We start from the raw sequence: 15,869 nt of genomic DNA, 5'->3' as shown, positions 1-15,869 counted from the left end.
ACACAATGAGCATGTTGCCAGTCTCTGCCATGATTCTCAAGCCTCTCTGCATGGTTACTCATCAGGACTCCATGACTACCAGCCAAGGGAAAAATTACTGCAACCATGGTAACCTCCACCACCATCACTATTGTGTCCATAGGGCCTTAGTAAGAAGTGTAGATGTCCGACCGGAAAGAGGAAATTGTGGAAAATTTTGCCAAGGCCATTCAGGCAAGATTGAGAGAACTTACTGATGACACACCCTGCGACTGGCAACCACAGAATGGAGGTGGTATTACCATCCTAGTCCTGAAGGGACAATGTGGGGACTGGTTAGTGGAATCTGATATAACCTCTAAGTATAGAGAACAGATCAGCTGAGAGGGATTGAGACTTTCAGAATGCAACCACCGTCAAATGGAGGCCCAGCAAAGACAGAGAGAGCTAGGGGAACAAACACCCAAATTCTCTCTCCTCTCATGCTCTGATTTTTCATTGATATTTCCTATTGGATGAACTCAACAGAAAAAGAACAAGCAACCTGGCTGAACAGTCAATAGGGTCAGCCTCCCAGGGGATGGAGCAGGATGAGAAGGTTAGGGAGTAGATCTGGAGGGGGGAATGCAAATGTCATGTACACGAACCATCAGCCCCACCGTCTCCCTCCCATCAGCCCCACCATTATCACCCCCAGCATCACTACCATTACCACCATCACCCCCATCATCACCACCACCATCTTCATCATCATCTTTCAGTTCAGTTCAGTTCAGTCGCTCAGTCATGTCCGACTCTTTGCGACCCCATGAATCACAGCACGCCAGGTCTCCCTGTCCATCACCAACTCCCAGAGTTCACTCAGACTCACGTCCATCGAGTCAGTGATGCCATCCAGTCATCTCATCCTCTGTCGTCCCCTTCTCCTCCTGCCCCCAATCCCTCCCAGCATCAGAGTCTTTTCCAGTGAGTCAACTCTTCACATGAGGTGGCCAAAGTACTGGAGTTTCAGCTTCAGCATCATTCCCTCCAAAGAAATCCCAGGGCTGATCTCCTTCAGAATGGACTGGTTGGATCTCCTTGCAGTCCAAGGGACTCTCAAGAGTCTTCTCCAACACCACAGTTCAAAAGCATCAATTCTTTGGCGCTCAGCCTTCTTCACAGTCCAACTCTCACATCCATACATGACCACAGGAAAGACCATAGCCTTGACTAGACGGACCTTTGTTGGCAATGTCTCTGCTTTTGAATATGCTATCTAGGTTGGTCATAACTTTCCTTCCAAGGAGTAAGCATCTTTTAATTTCGTGGCTGCAGTCACCATATGCAGTGATTTTGGAGCCCCAAAAAATAAAGTCTGACACTGTTTCCACTGTTTCCCCATCTATTTCCCATGAAGTGATGGGACCGGATGCCATGATCTTCGTTTTCTGAATGTTGAGCTTTAAGCCAACTTTTTCACTCTCCACTTTCACCTTCATCAAGAGGCTTTTGAGTTCCTCTTCATTTTCTGCCATAAGGGTGATGTCATCTGCGTATCTGAGGTTATTGATATTTCTCCCGGCAATCTGGATTCCAGCTTGTGTTTCTTCCAGTCCAGTGTTTCTCATGATGTACTCTGCATAGAAGTTAAATAAGCAGGGTGATAATATACAGCCTTGGCATACTCCTTTTCCTATTTGGAACCAGTCTGTTTTTCCATGTCCAGTTCTAACTGTTGCTTCCTGACCTGCATACAGATTTCTCAAGAGGCAGGTCAGGTGGTCTGGTATTCCCATCTCTTTCACAATTTTCCACAGTTTATTGTGATCCACACAGTCAAAGGCTTTGGCATAGTCAATAAAGCAGAAATAGATGTTTTTCTGAAACTCTCTTGCTTTTTCGATGATCCAGCGGATGTTGGCAATTTGATCTCTGGTTCCTCTGCCTTTTCTAAAACCAGCTTGAACATCAGGAAGTTCACGGTTCACGTATTGCTGAAGCCTGGCTTGGAGAATTTTCAGCATTACTTTACTAGCGTGTGAGATGAGTGCAATTGTGCGGTAGTTTGAGCATTCTTTGGCATTAGTACCTCAAATGTGCATACTACTTCCGGATTTACAAAATAATTCCTCATACTTTCTCTTGTTCATTCCCAGAAGGTCACCCTTGTGGGATCCCCTGCATCTAGCAGAGGGTTTGGTCCATAACTGGTGTTTAATTCAATACTGCAAATACCAGCATATCCGGTCTACTGAAGGATTTCAGTATCACAGGCACAGAGAGTAACATCCCAAGACAAATATGTCAAGTATCACAAGAAAGACACAAAGTGTTAGGAAGGTTTGATTAAGAAAGACTCATGGGGGTGGTAATGCCCGAGACTGGTCCTCGGTGTGAAGCAGATCTCATCAGGAAGAGAGAGAGCTTCCATGTCCTGACAGCCACATGAGGGAAAGATTTAAAGGTGAGGAAATAGAAATCATGTTCTGGGAAGAGGAAATACTTCCATTTTGCTGGATCATGGAATCTACAGAGGTAAGACCTAAGTTACAAAATTGAAAAAAAGTGATCATATTGGGATAAGTCACAAAAGCCAAGAAACACTTACATTGAGTACATCAGGTGCTGGGGAATCAGGGATGGTTTTTGAGCAGAGAAAGAAGCAATCTAACTGCCCTTTGGAGAATTCGGTTTACAGTGGTAGGAGGATAAGTGGAGCGAGTGCATAAATGAGGTGGGGAGATGACCCACGGGGCTGCCCTCACTTCAGAAGCAAGCCTCTTGCTAAGGGAACAAGAGCAGAAACAGAAGAAAGGGTGCGGCCACACACTGATAGGCTGAGACGGAGAGGGTGAACAGTGCTCTTCTACATCAGGCACAAGGGACTCCATAGTTCAACATCATGCTTTTTAATTGAGTGACTGCTGTGTGCCAGGCACTGCCCTTGACTCTGTGGACACAGTAGGAAGCCAGATACATTAGGCATCTCCCTTCTCCCCTGGATTCAGTAAGAGAAAAATAATGCCCTCAGATCAAGCAGGAAATTCAGGACTAAGAGATGGCATATGTGCTCTCCTTTACCTGGAATAGCCTTCATCTCTTCTCCTTTGCCTAGAAAACTCCTATACATCCTTCAAAACCACCTGGAACTCCCCAACAATTGAAACACTTGTCTCTGATTCTTTCCACTATAATTTTCTCAGTCTTTTGACATCTTTCTTCTCAGATAACTAGGATTTCAAAGGTTTCAGAAAAGCTTTTATAATTACAATAGATTGTGAAAGGTCTCTTGGAAGTTGTGTTAAAACTCTAGTAAGTTTTAATGTGTAAGACATATAAAAAGCGAGTTTGGGATTATCTTTCAGAGCATATTTGCAAAGGGAAAAGGCAGCTTCAGTGAGCTGTGTTGGGGAAGGAGGGGTAATGTGATAACTCACTCATCTTCCTATACCACCTACCCAGTCCTCTCTACAACCCCTCACACTCCATCCCAAGGTACTTAAGCCAGCAAGAGGCACCATCGGCAGAGTTCTAGTCTAGGTAAACCACAAATGTGCTCTAGTCAGTGGTATTTTTAAAACCAAGAAATACAAGTGCATTTATTGGGGAGGGGGGGAAAGGCAGAGCATTTGAAAGTGGGCATCTCCCAGGAATCTGCCAATGGGCACACAGCTACTTGGGCATCTCTACCCGTACATGACAGGACAGGATGGGCTGGACTTAGGGTTGGGTAGGGGAGGTGGTCACAGGCGTTTACTTTGCAATTGCTATTGGACACTTTCTGTCCTCAACTCTAGGCTGAGGGCTGCAAGGCATAAGGTGAGGGAGACAGCCCCAATTCTAAAATGCTCATGTTCTCATGCAAGAGAGAAAACTCCTGTAAATGAAGTTAACTCGTAGTTGTTACATGCCAACTGCCCGGTACAGCAGGAGAGGTGAGCCCTCACACCTGGCGGACTCAGAGTCGTGTTTCCACCAGGTGCCCAGTGAAGGGTGGGTAAACCATGTTGATGATGCCAGGTGAAGCAGTCTGCGTCTGTGGCTGTAAGTAAGCTGGGTCCTGGCTTGCAACAGGAAGAACCAGCCTCATCCCCCAGGAGAAAGAACCGGGAAGATACAGAACTCAAAGGAAGGATGATGTCAATAAGAAGGTTAGTGTAGAGTCTTCATGCTGGGAAATGAGGCTGAAAGAGTCATTTGAGATCAGATGGAGGCTGGTGGAGAAATAGTTCAGAATTTTGTCCTGTAAGAAGCAGGATGGCTGAGCTCAGGAGTGGGGAGGCTCAGTGATACTTTCTGGATGCCGGTCCACAAAGCAAAAGATGCTGGGGATGCCAGCCCAGAGGTGAGACAGGAGATCCTGGATGTATGTGTGGTGAGAATGGAGAAGCATATCAATGAGAGATGAAGCTTCATGAAAGAAGAGCAGGCAAGAAATACTGTGCCTCAGGAAACATGGAAACAGTACACGTGAGGTGATGATGGAGCCTCCAAGTGAGGCTGTCTGGTAGCTGAAGAGGTGAGACTACAGAGGTCAGGAGGGAGGCAAGCTGGATCCTGAGAGGAGGGTCGTCTATGGGGAGGTGATGGTTGGGATGAAGAGGAGAATGAGCGGATAGTTATGGATGTGGCTTCAAAACCAGAAGACAGTCAGTAGCTGCATCACCATGGGAGCCAGAGGGAGAGAGAGTGTCAAAAAGTGAATGGTGTTCACTGCTGTCACAGACAGCATCCCAAGGGGGATAACCATCAGACTGGTGTTCGGGGGTCACCCCCTGAGGGTACTCTGTTAGTAAACAGAACCGCAGGGAATGAGGAAAAGCATGAGAAGCAAGGCTGTTGCTGCATCACCTACTGAGGACTTGAGCAAGATCAGCAGTCACCCTAAGGAGGGAAGAGGACGAGAATCCAGGAGAGTGTGGGGCCCAAATGGACAGGAAGATGACCAACCTAGAACCAGTCTACCTTTGACATTAAATTTCCAGGAGATTTGGGGCAAATGTCATAATGAATGTGAGCCCCAATTTTTCCATTTTTTATTAATATTTTGGAAATGTTCAAACACCTTAAAAAGAATAGTATATTCCATCACTCTGTTCCTACAATCACTGACCCACAACCAATCCCAATTTACCCTTACTTCATCCACCTTCTTTCCCAATTGGTTCATCTGGAAGTTAGGTCTAGATCTAACTCCTTCTAAATCACTCCCTTCCTTGATTAATTCTTTGAATGCCACTTGAAAAGATAAAGGCTGTTGTTCAGTTGTGTTTGACTCTTTGCGACCCTATGGAAACCATTGCTACATCTAAACAGTTAGCAGTAATTCCTGAACAGCCCAGACATGTTTGAATTTCCCCACTTATCTCATAGCATTGGAGGAGGAAGAAGTGCTTTATCCCAGTGAAAATCCAAACAATGTCCACCCATGGCATTTTGCTAACGTATGTTTTCAGTTTCTTTTAAGTTCACTCTTTTACTTTTTTTCTCTTTTTGATGGTTATTTTTTGCAGAAACAGGTAATATGTCCTCTTTCCTGACACAGGGCTTCACTGACTGCACCCGCATGGTGCCATGTTAGGGGCTTTTCTGACCCCTGCTGTGTCTCCTGCCAGCTAGAAGTTAGACCCAGAGGCTCGATATGGCTCACATTAGACTTGTTTCTCTCGCATCACATTGATGTGGATCCAACGTCCTGTGACCTCTCTCTCCATCCTGCTCTGATTGGTGTGTGGATTAAGGCAGTCCACCCCATCTGTCCATTGTAAACCCCTGGTACTTTTTGCCACATTAGCAGAAAAATACAAGTTCTTTCTTTCCTACAGAACATCTAATTCTATTTTGATCAGCAGAAAAAATTAAAGACTCCAGATACAGTAGATCAGCACATATAAAACATCAATATTTCCTAAGTATAAAAATTGTGTTCATGACAAATTCGATTTTTCCAAAATGAAAGCAATATTTAGAATGTGGCCTGTCACAGACATTGATGCACTAGGTGTGAAAAGTATGCACTAGGTGTGAAAAGCTTCATGAAAAGTATGATGTGGTACTTCCCTGGGGGTCTAGTGTTAAGACTATGTGCTTCCAAGCCAGGGGGTGCAGGTTCCATCCCTGGCCAGAAAACTGAGGTCCTGTATTCTGCAGGATGCAACCAAAAAAAACATGAAAAAGTACAATGGTAACGAGGCGGAAAGCATCTGGTGCAAAACGCCCCCCGCCACTATGCACTGACACAAATTCTAGAGACCAACTGCTGGTAACAACATAGGTGGTGCCGGAAGCTGGTTTTCTTCTCCATCAAGATTTTCCTTGTCATACAGGACCTAGACTACGGTGCTGGCGGAGAGAATGGAAAAGTCATGAAAAATGTGACCTTAGGAAAGAAGAGCTAACAGGATTTGGTAAATAATTAAAAAGGGGGAGAGATGAGATACTGCTCATACCTTGATCAGTGAAATCTTAAGTAACAAAAGAATGTAAATTGGAAATTTCACAAGGACATGGAAACTGCTCCCTGGTTTAAGCCAATGGATGTCCCCAGCTGGTGAGACTCTGACTTTGCAGATAACAGATCCTCAGATTGCCCCCAGAAATGTCCCTGGGCTATCAGAATCCACCTTTTCATCCCTGGATTCATCTTAGAAAACTGCTAATACGTAACAAGGAGTTCCATCAGCTAGGGGATATTCTAAAGCACTGGGCCATGTGCCAGACAGCATTTTAGGGGAGTTAAGTATTTACCTATTTATCTGAAAAGTACCCAAATGCTTCAGATCCTGAATAATGAATGGTTAAGGAAATATATGGGGGTTGGAAGAGCTGCTGACACCCTTGCACATATAAAGAGTTCTGTAGAGTAAGTAAAAACTGTAGGTCCTTCTATGTAATCAATGCTATCAGTGGTTTAGCAATGGCAGAGCCTGCAGGGCAGAAGCTTGAGGACAGACAGTGTGGAGGGCACACCCAGGAGCCCACATTTGGGTCCCCAAAATGAGGAAGAAATAACAGAGAAGAGATGTTGAAATGTAGAAAATAAAAGTGTGAGGGACTGCCCTGGCAGCCCAGTGGCTAAGACTCCGTGCTTCCACTGCAGGGGGTGTGGGATCGATCCCTGGATGGGAAGCTATTAATAAGATCCCACAATCCCACGTGCCTCACAGTGCAGCCAAAAAAGTGAAATGAAATAAAACATCACACTGAGAAACCACTCAGCGCTGCATCTGGCCCCAGGACTTATTAGAAGCAACACGTCAAAATAAAGCATGTAGAAGTCAGCAGATTAGTGACAGTACCCCCCCCCCAAGCCTGTCATTAAACCTATTTATCAGTGGACATTCCCAGACCACAAAACAACCATCAGCCAACCATTTCTCACCTATCAAGGTGCAAAATGACCCTTGATCCAGGGCAAGGGTCTCACCCCTCCCAGCCATCTCCCTTAGATGAGACCTAACCACAGATGCTGGCATCGACAAGGGACGGCCCTTGTGGGCACACGGAAGAAAATGTCCACCACAACAGCAGTGCAGGCAGGAGGCTGATGCCTGAGAAGAGCCAGCCCCAGATGACCTGGCCCTCTCAGGGGCCAGCCTACTGTTGAGAGGCCCGAGCTCAGTCCAGAGGGTTCCTGGGCTCTGGCCCAGAAGGAGTCAGTAGTTCCTGTGAACATTCTGCAGAGGTGATGAGGAAAACCTAGACACCTCTTCTCTGTTTAGGAGGAAGCAGTGGAGGCCTCTGGGCCCAGAGCTGGTGGCTGAAGATCATGGTCACTGTGGGAAAAGCAACTGTGTAGGGTGTGGGGGGGATGGTGATCCTGGGAGACTTGTTGGCCAATGGGACTTGAGCGCTTGCCCCTCCTGGTCCTTGAACCTCACTTGAGACAAATTCTTAAGATAATCATAAAAACCATAGCAACCTGATGCTGGGAGAGACTGAGGGCAGAGGAGAAGGGGGAGACAGAGGATGAGATGGTTGGATGGCATCACCAACTCGATGGACACGAGTTTGAGCAAGCTCCAGGAGACAGTGAAGGCCAGGGAAGCCTGGCGTGCTGTAGTCCATGGGGTCCCAGAGAGTCGGACATGACTGAGTGACTGAACAGCAACAAAAAACAGCCTTGTTGGTGTTGGGATTTGCACGAGGGGTAGGGCAGGAAAAACAGCTTCAGTGTCTTTCCCAGAGCAGGCGAGAGGACAGGAGGGCTGCCTAGTGACTCTCTGCCCTGTGTTTCTAGAACAAGAAAGAGACCTGAAACATCAACATCACTCATTTCAAGGAAATTTGTCGTTTAAACATCTGACTGTAAAATCGTTTTTGTTTTATTCTCTGACAGAGAGAGAGAAGCCGAGGCCAAAAGAGAGGAGTTGGCATTTCCAATCTTTTCAGGGCAGCGAGGCTGGATCTGGGAGCAGCTGGAGTCAGTCCTGCATCACGCAGCAGTGCTGAGATCGCTGTTTGGAGAGCACGTGACAGGACACTTCCAAGGCAGGAAGACTCTGGGCTTGTGATGGAAGGGTGAAATGAAGGGAATGGTGAATGGTCTCCTGTGTTGTCCCTTGAACCCAAACCAACTGGAGGGCACGAGCGAGCCCGGGGAGGGGCGTGAGGATCACGCTGTCTGCTGGAAGCAGGAGGCATGTGTATGTGTGTATCTGTGTGTGTGTGTGTGTGTGTGTGTGTGGAGATCCCAAGAAGCGGGCAGAGTGAGGACCAGGAAGATGAGGCAGGGAGAAGGAACGGCCCTGGGCTGGTCATGGCCTCAGGCAGCAGGGGCTCTGTCTGCTGGAACCCTGCTTAGAGCAGAGTGGGGGCCTAAAGGGTTGTGCCCAGAGTAGCAGCAGGAGTCCCTGTCCCTCAGGGCCTGGGAAACAGCCGTGGGTAGAGATGGGGCCACCCTCTGACTTGCCGCTGGCCGGGCTAGGTCAGGTGGGCTTCTCAAGGGCAGAAATGCTATAGCAATGGCAGCTGTAGAGTGACCCTTGTGGACGGACCTCCCCGGCCATAGTAGGGGTCAGTGGGGTGGTAAAGAGACTGTGAAACAGGCCCCAGAGAAGCCCCATGCCTCCCAGACCTGACAAAAATTCCCCTTTCTCACTAGACATGGAAGCCACTGACGGCCCACGTTGGCCTGTGGCCCTGTCTCCTGCTACCCTGCCCTTGTCCACCAGGAAGGAGAGCCTGGAAGCCGTGTCCAGGGCAGAGCCTCTGCCCAGGAAGCCTGTGGCACCTCCCCGCCTGCCTGCCCCGATGTGAGGAGCCCAAGAGTCTATCCTTCTTAGATACAGAGCGTAGTGCGGACCCAGGGTTTTCAGAATTGACTCACACAGGCACATTTTCAAGTTGTTCTCTCTGACTCTGAGGGGTAAGGGTCATTGCTTCTCCCTTCCCCTCTCAGACAGATTCCTTGGAAGGGAGTTTGAGCCTTCAGTTTCCCTCCAGAAATACTCCCAAAGGAGAGTCCCCACCTGCCCTGCCCCAGATCAGTGCCCAGGGCCCCTGAGCCCCAAAAAGGAAGGGTGTGGGGCGGGGAGAGGGCGTTCCTCTAGGCAGAGGGAGAGGGATTCGGGTCCTGCCCTCACTGTCCACCGCGCATGGGGGACGTAATGGGGCCGCCGAGTTTCCGTTTCTTTGTTTGCGGGCCTGTGACCACGAAGGTGGGAGCCAGGACCCAAAAAGTATAGAAGCCTCCAATTTCCTTCTCAGCTCCCCAGGTGTGGCGAGTGAGACCGTCACCGCCTGGCTCGTCTTTACTGCCTTGGACACTTCTTTTTCAAATAACTGTTGGCCCTTTCTTCGGGATCTGTATGATAACACGTCATTGTACAAAGTTCTTTCCCCAGAAGACACGTCATTGACGTGATCTGGAACGGTCACATCACAATTCAGAGATTTTAGTGTTCCCCCACCTCTGGCTCCCTTGAGGAGAGTCGAGTCAGGAGACCCTAAAGGACGTGGCCAGATCTTCCCCTGTTTTTCCTTCCCAAAGCAATTACAGAATGAGTTGTTTTATTTTGTTCTGTTTCTCATATACAGGCTTTCCAAGCCTTGGACCTTGGGCTGCTGGCATTTTAATTAACCTGACCGCCTGCCTGACCCCCCCATCCCCACCCCTTTCCCCAGTGATTTCAGGAAGGGAAATAAAACAGCAACACTGCCTCCCCCGAACACAAGGTTGGGGTGATTGTCTTATCTGTTACAAAGGGAACACCAGCCCTCGGGATGGCGCTCCCAGCTCCCTAACTGGCCTACCCCCTCCCAGCACCTCCAGTCAATTTTGAAGTTTCCACTTCAGATAGAAATCTGTTGAGTTGGGGGAGGAATATTTCTTCTTTTAATAAGTAAAATAAAAATTTCCTCTGGATCAGCTTAGAAGCTCTCTTTTCTCATTCCAAGGTCGCTTTTATTCTGAGGTCAATACTACCTGTAAACCTTCATTTCCCAACAAGAATGCAAGACAAATACCTTCAGATTCCCAGAATCTGGCCTTGAAACCAACCTGATGTTTAAATCAGCATGGATATCCCTCTGTTGTGTCAAATCATAGTTTCCCCAGAGATATTGTGTTTCTTGTTTCTTTTCTAGTAAATTTTTATTTTTCACCCCAATATTCACAGCTTAAGCATTTTTATCCAGTTTAAACGATGGGGATTTAAATTGCTATTTTAGTGGAAGAGGCTTGATTAAAACCTGTGTCCTCATCAAATTATTGGACAGTGGTTCTTGGGCTCTGTTTACATTAGTGTCAACCTTAATTTAAATTCTGCATAACTATATTTGCTTCGCTAAATGCATTCACCAGGAACACACCACAAATTACTTTGCATTATGAGCAGACTGTCTTTGTCTATTGCAAAGTGTTTTGAAATTAGCACCATAAGTAACTAGCTGTAAGTGTCACTCGATCTCCTTAATGCCTCATTAATCAAACCCTGTGGCAGCTGGTGTGATGTCCAAGCCCATCTCATAGAAGATCGGTATCACTTGCTTCTTGCTCCTGACCACAGTCTTTTAAACCTGATTCATGACTTGTGCATCCTCCCACCCTCTCTGTGGCATTCTCCACCCTCAGAGGTCCTCCAGCGAGGGCAGCTTTGCAAGGCAGACCAGTTCCCGAGTATTCTTTGCAGAAATCGGCAATAAAAAACCACTTCTCCTCTCATGGAAACCCATGATCTCAAAAGGAAGAAGGTCATTTTCAGATCACTCTTAACATGCCATTCTGGAAAAAAATTCCCTGGACTAGTTTTTCTTTATAGCAAGAGTTAGAGAAACAAAACACATTCTCCCAGGAGACTGCCGTTTCCACCCTGGCCTCAGTTTTCAGAAAGATGGTATACGTTTAGTCTAAGCACTTAACCAGGAGAGAACAATATATTTGTTCCTTTAAACATGGGGTGTGATTTCTGTCCTAAATACAAAATTTTAAAATTTGTACTTGCAAAGGAAATAAAAAACAACTCAGATTTGATATTTTTATTATAGTTCTTAAACAAAAAAGACTGTCATTCACACATACATGTCTATACAAAGTCATACCAAAAACGACATATGTTACAAGATTATTTTTTTTCGTCTATTGCTGGGGCCATCAAACATGCAAATACCTAAAAGAACACATGCCTGTTGTCCATCCCCTTTCCCTGCATTGCACACAGGCTGGAACACACACACACACACACACACACATCTACACACAAACCCTTTTCACTAAATTTGATCTCCTTGGTGTTAAAACTACTTCGCAGCTCTACTGGACAAAGGCCTCCCACAGCAAATCCTGAGTAAAGTGGGCGGTCGCTGAGTATGTGGGTGGGCAGGGTCACTCTATCCCGCGTGGCCCTGGCCATGGCCGTGGGGCTGAAGCGAGGGACCCCGGCTAGACACAGGTGCTCTGTTTCCTGCGGGGCCACCTGTGAGGTCGGTCTTTGGGAGCTGCGTCTCGATGGACAGCCTTTGGTTTCATGGCCTTCCCTTCTGACAATCCAGCAGGAAAAATCCACAGCAGGGTTTTTTCCTACCGGTTTTGTCAGTGTGAAACACACACACACACACACAGAGGATTGAAACTTCATATTTCCTGCAAGTGGCTTTCTGGTCTGGCATTTTGTGCAATTTTAGTAAACTATTAATTTTCTTTGGGGTTACACTTTTTGCCTTTTCACCTTACAAAGCCTTTCAAGCTAAATAAACCTTATTAGAATAGAATGCAGCCTTGTCGCCCAGTTCCCAAACCAGCGTTTGTGGCAAAACCCACTGAGTTTGAACACACTGATGGGGCAGATCTTAACTTTAAAACCAACCTAATGTAAGTCATACTTTATGTTTATTTTTATATTATTATCACGTCTTCTTTCTCTTATGGTATTTAAAATAGGCTCTGACTTTAAAAGAGCAAATGGGAAAGAACATTTCAATCATATCTTAGGAGACATTTACTTGGATTAAAGGAGTAATTTACAGAAATTACAAACATGTTTTATGTCCCATCACCAGCTCATCCTGTTCTCTCTCTGCTTATGGCAACCTCTATTCACTAGGACTCTGAAAAGATTAAGTGTGGAAAGGAGGAGTCCAAAATGATTTTCAGAAGTGACGAAATCATCATTGAACAATTTCAAAATGGCTAATTCAAAACTTCCCCTTCTTTTCAGCAGCTGTAAGAATGTGAGTGTTTAAATCAAAAATTTTACCCCCCTCCCCTTCCCTGTTTTACACACTCACCTCCTCCCCTTTCGTTCCCCCAAAGGCAACATTTTGGCTTGGCAACCAATACAAGTCACTGAACCCTTCCATTGAAATACTCCACAAAGATCCTGCCTGATCACAGCTTGGATTTCAGAAAGAAAGAAAAAACTCAGGAATTCGGACACTGGGCATGTCACAGTCCCCCGCTCCATTCTGCCCTTCCCTCCCTCACTGTCCTCTGTGAAAGAAAAGACAGCCACGCCTCACCCGTTACAGTAAAGACACCCCGAGATTTAGGGGGATGAGTGCAGCCTTACTTAGCTGCAAGGCTGCAGCTGTGCTCTTATCTGGCCAAAGGAGCCAAGAGACAACAAAAGACTGCAAAGAAGGGATGGTGGCTGCATGGGAAAGCCACCAGCCCCGCATTGTGGTGCCCTTCTGCTGAGCAAATAGTTCAAACTGTTCATTCCCATCTCCTATTCTCTCCCTGGTACATTGTTTGTGCCCTTGCATTTCATTCGGCAAGGAAGGTTGCTCTCTGGGCCTATAAGCAAACAGTCCAGAAAAGAGCTAGCCATCCCCTTCTCTTCCCCGGAGAACTAGCATTTTTATTTCGGCTCCAAGCTGTCAAAGACCTGGAGAGTTTATGTCAGTGTCCTGAATTAATTGCTTTAAGCTGGAGCAGGCTCCACGGGCTACCAAATGTCCAAGAGATGTTTATTAATAATGCTTCCTTCAGGATTCTGGCTCCAAGCTGTCCCTTGGTGGTAGCCTTTATCCGGCTGCCACCTTCTCCCCCCTGGCCTCTTGGTGCTGGGGGTGGTGGCGCAGCCAGTGGTAGAGTGGCTTGCCTCTTTTCCTGTCATTGTGACAAAATTTAGAAATGCCTGGAGTGAAAAAATATCCACCTGTGTATCAGGATATGTGTGATGGTTATCTTTGTCCTGGCCCCAGGAAGCTGCCAGAGTTACAGAAACTGCATGAGCGACTTCGAAGTGGCCCAGTACAAGCTCATTTAGCCCATACAATTAACAGAAGCAGTCAGAGAAATTATCTCCCCCTGCCCCCTCTTCTCTTCCTCCCCCAAAAGAAAATTCAGTGAGGCTGACAACTTGATGTATTTTGAAGTTTTCCTGGTACCAAATAAAAAAAAAAAAAGCCTCTTTAATAGAATGAAATAATAAACCAATTTATATACCGATATAAGACCAGGATCGCGAGTGCCATTGTGTAATTTTCCACTTGACTTTTCATTATCTACCTGAACAAAATCAATCTATATGTATGGGATCAGCATACAATTCCGGAGATAAAAGCTGAAAATAAATGTGCTTTGCATATCCCAGAGATAAAAGACACAGTCCTTCGGACAGCCTTTTCTTCTCCAGCATATGTATTTATAAAATAAATCGTCTGTCAAGGAAAAAAAACTGAGACATAGTGGTGTATCTGCAGTGTGGACTCTTTTGCTGGAAATATTGATCCTGCAAATGAGTGCTGGTTAATAAGTGCCCTGTCAATGATAGCGGGTCTACCCGAGTGCCGGCTGGGTCAGCGCTGCTCCCAGCCAAACTGCCCCACCACCAAAAAAAAAAAAAAAAAAAAGAGAGAGAGAGAGGAGAGACTTCCCCTATTAACACGGATTTAAGGCTAAGGACTTCAAGGGCCTTCTGAAGCCTCTCCACAGAGACAAAGCACATTGAAAAAATAACACTGTTAGAAAACCCCCCTGAAGCTTGTGAGGGACCCTCAGTCTTCAAAAAAGAAGTTGAGTTCCATCCTTTTTTTGTGGGGGGGACTTTCTTTACCCTAAAACCTAGAAATGGAGCTAAGGGCAATACAGCCCTGTCCACACTGGCCTCCCTTGGGTCATGTCCAGTCCCTCCCTCTGGGGATGCATCCTCATCAGCACTGCAAGTGTGTGCCGTGCTGGGCAGATGGCAGAGGCATCCAGGCATGTGCCCATCAGGTTCTGGGCTCCTTGGGGCACAAGCACCCCCCTGGGGGAAGTTCACGGGGCTTGTTTCCAGGCTGGCCACTCTTGTCCCTTCTGTGAGGCAGTGGCCAATTGCCCATGCTTTATTGGCCAGCGAGGAAACCCACGAGGCATGGGTCCTGAACCACTTTTTCCCCCAAACAATCACTCTGAGCTCGTGGACTTTATCTGGTCATTGAGAAGTAATGATGCCTTCAGCCAAGGACTTAGACAACTTGCTGCTCATCGTTCTTCATTCATCAGAAGCTTTAGTAACTTTGGGGAGGTTAAGCGTCTATTTGGGCAACTTTAATGTTTTATGTTTTCGTATCTTGGTGCTGACTAGTTCTGGCGGTTGTTGGTCTGGTAGTTTGGCCCAAGTCTGCAAATTGTGATTTTCATGCATCGCTTCCCTTGTGCCGAGAGCTCATATTCACGTCCAGAACCCACCTCACTCCCCAGACCCTCATGGGGAACTGTGGGGTAAGGTCCCCAGGAGCAGGCTGATGGCAGGGTTATGCACTTTTAGGAACTCTCCTGTGAAGGTCGGAGTTCAGCACCAGGAGAAGCTTGTGTGCTTTCAGGCATGTGGGCCTCTTAGGAGCACAAGCATCCTCCCTCCAGCCCATCTTTTTGTCCCAGTACCTGCGAATAAGCAAATCTACAGAAAACAGAAGAATACAGTCAAAGAGGGTTAGGCTGTCATTAGAATCTCGTTTGAAAAGTAAACCGCATCCTGATGGCCTATTTTGAAAAGTCCCTATATTTTCATTACAAAGTTGATGGCTTTTATGTCCAGAGTATTCAGCCTCCATGAACTCAAGACATGTTTTGTCCACTGTTTAATTATTCCATGATCCACACATTTAATCTGCATACTGGAGAAGCTATACTGGTAACATGTGAGCTTCATCCACCAGGTGAAAAGTCCTGTAGGAGTTTTGTAGCCCCCACCCCCAACAACCTCCCAGAAGAAAGAGGACATAAACAGCAGGATGTTTCTACACCAAAAGGCACATTTACCCATCCTGCATAACTGTCTCCCAGCATAAGCAGGGTCCTGACCCAGATCCAAGCTGCAGCCGCTGTTTTTGAAACAAGTATTGGCTAGAGAGAAGAAACTGAATTTTTCCAAAGGTATTTGTAGTCATCGTGTCAGTGGTATCCTGGTTTGATGTCATTCCCCAAGAAAGAAAAATGGACAGTCAGAAGTCCAGTAAATGTATTTGGGTGGACACATTCA

General features: G+C 46.5%; 1 protein-coding gene across 13 annotated transcripts in view; it reads right to left on the bottom strand.

The window, feature by feature from the left end:
* Positions 1 to 15,869, bottom strand: part of FOXA2 (forkhead box A2) — a 67,584-nt gene that overhangs the window by 30,615 nt on the left and 21,100 nt on the right. The window contains exon 5 of one of the 13 annotated variants that reach the window (XR_015138762.1): positions 11,425 to 15,287. The exons of the other annotated variants lie outside the window; for them this stretch is intronic. The gene's annotated coding sequence lies outside the window, so the exon portion shown is untranslated. Of the gene's footprint in view, positions 1 to 11,424; positions 15,288 to 15,869 lie in introns of those variants that run through there. 13 annotated transcript variants of the gene reach the window in all.

The sequence above is a fragment of the Bos grunniens genome, chromosome 13, assembly GCF_055505025.1.
Source record: "Bos grunniens cultivar Pamir isolate PY7600 chromosome 13, Bosgru_T2T1.0, whole genome shotgun sequence".
Taxonomy (NCBI): Eukaryota; Metazoa; Chordata; class Mammalia; order Artiodactyla; family Bovidae; genus Bos; species Bos grunniens.
The sequence above is the reverse complement of the archived record's forward strand: the minus strand, read 5'-3'. Positions and strand labels throughout refer to the sequence as shown.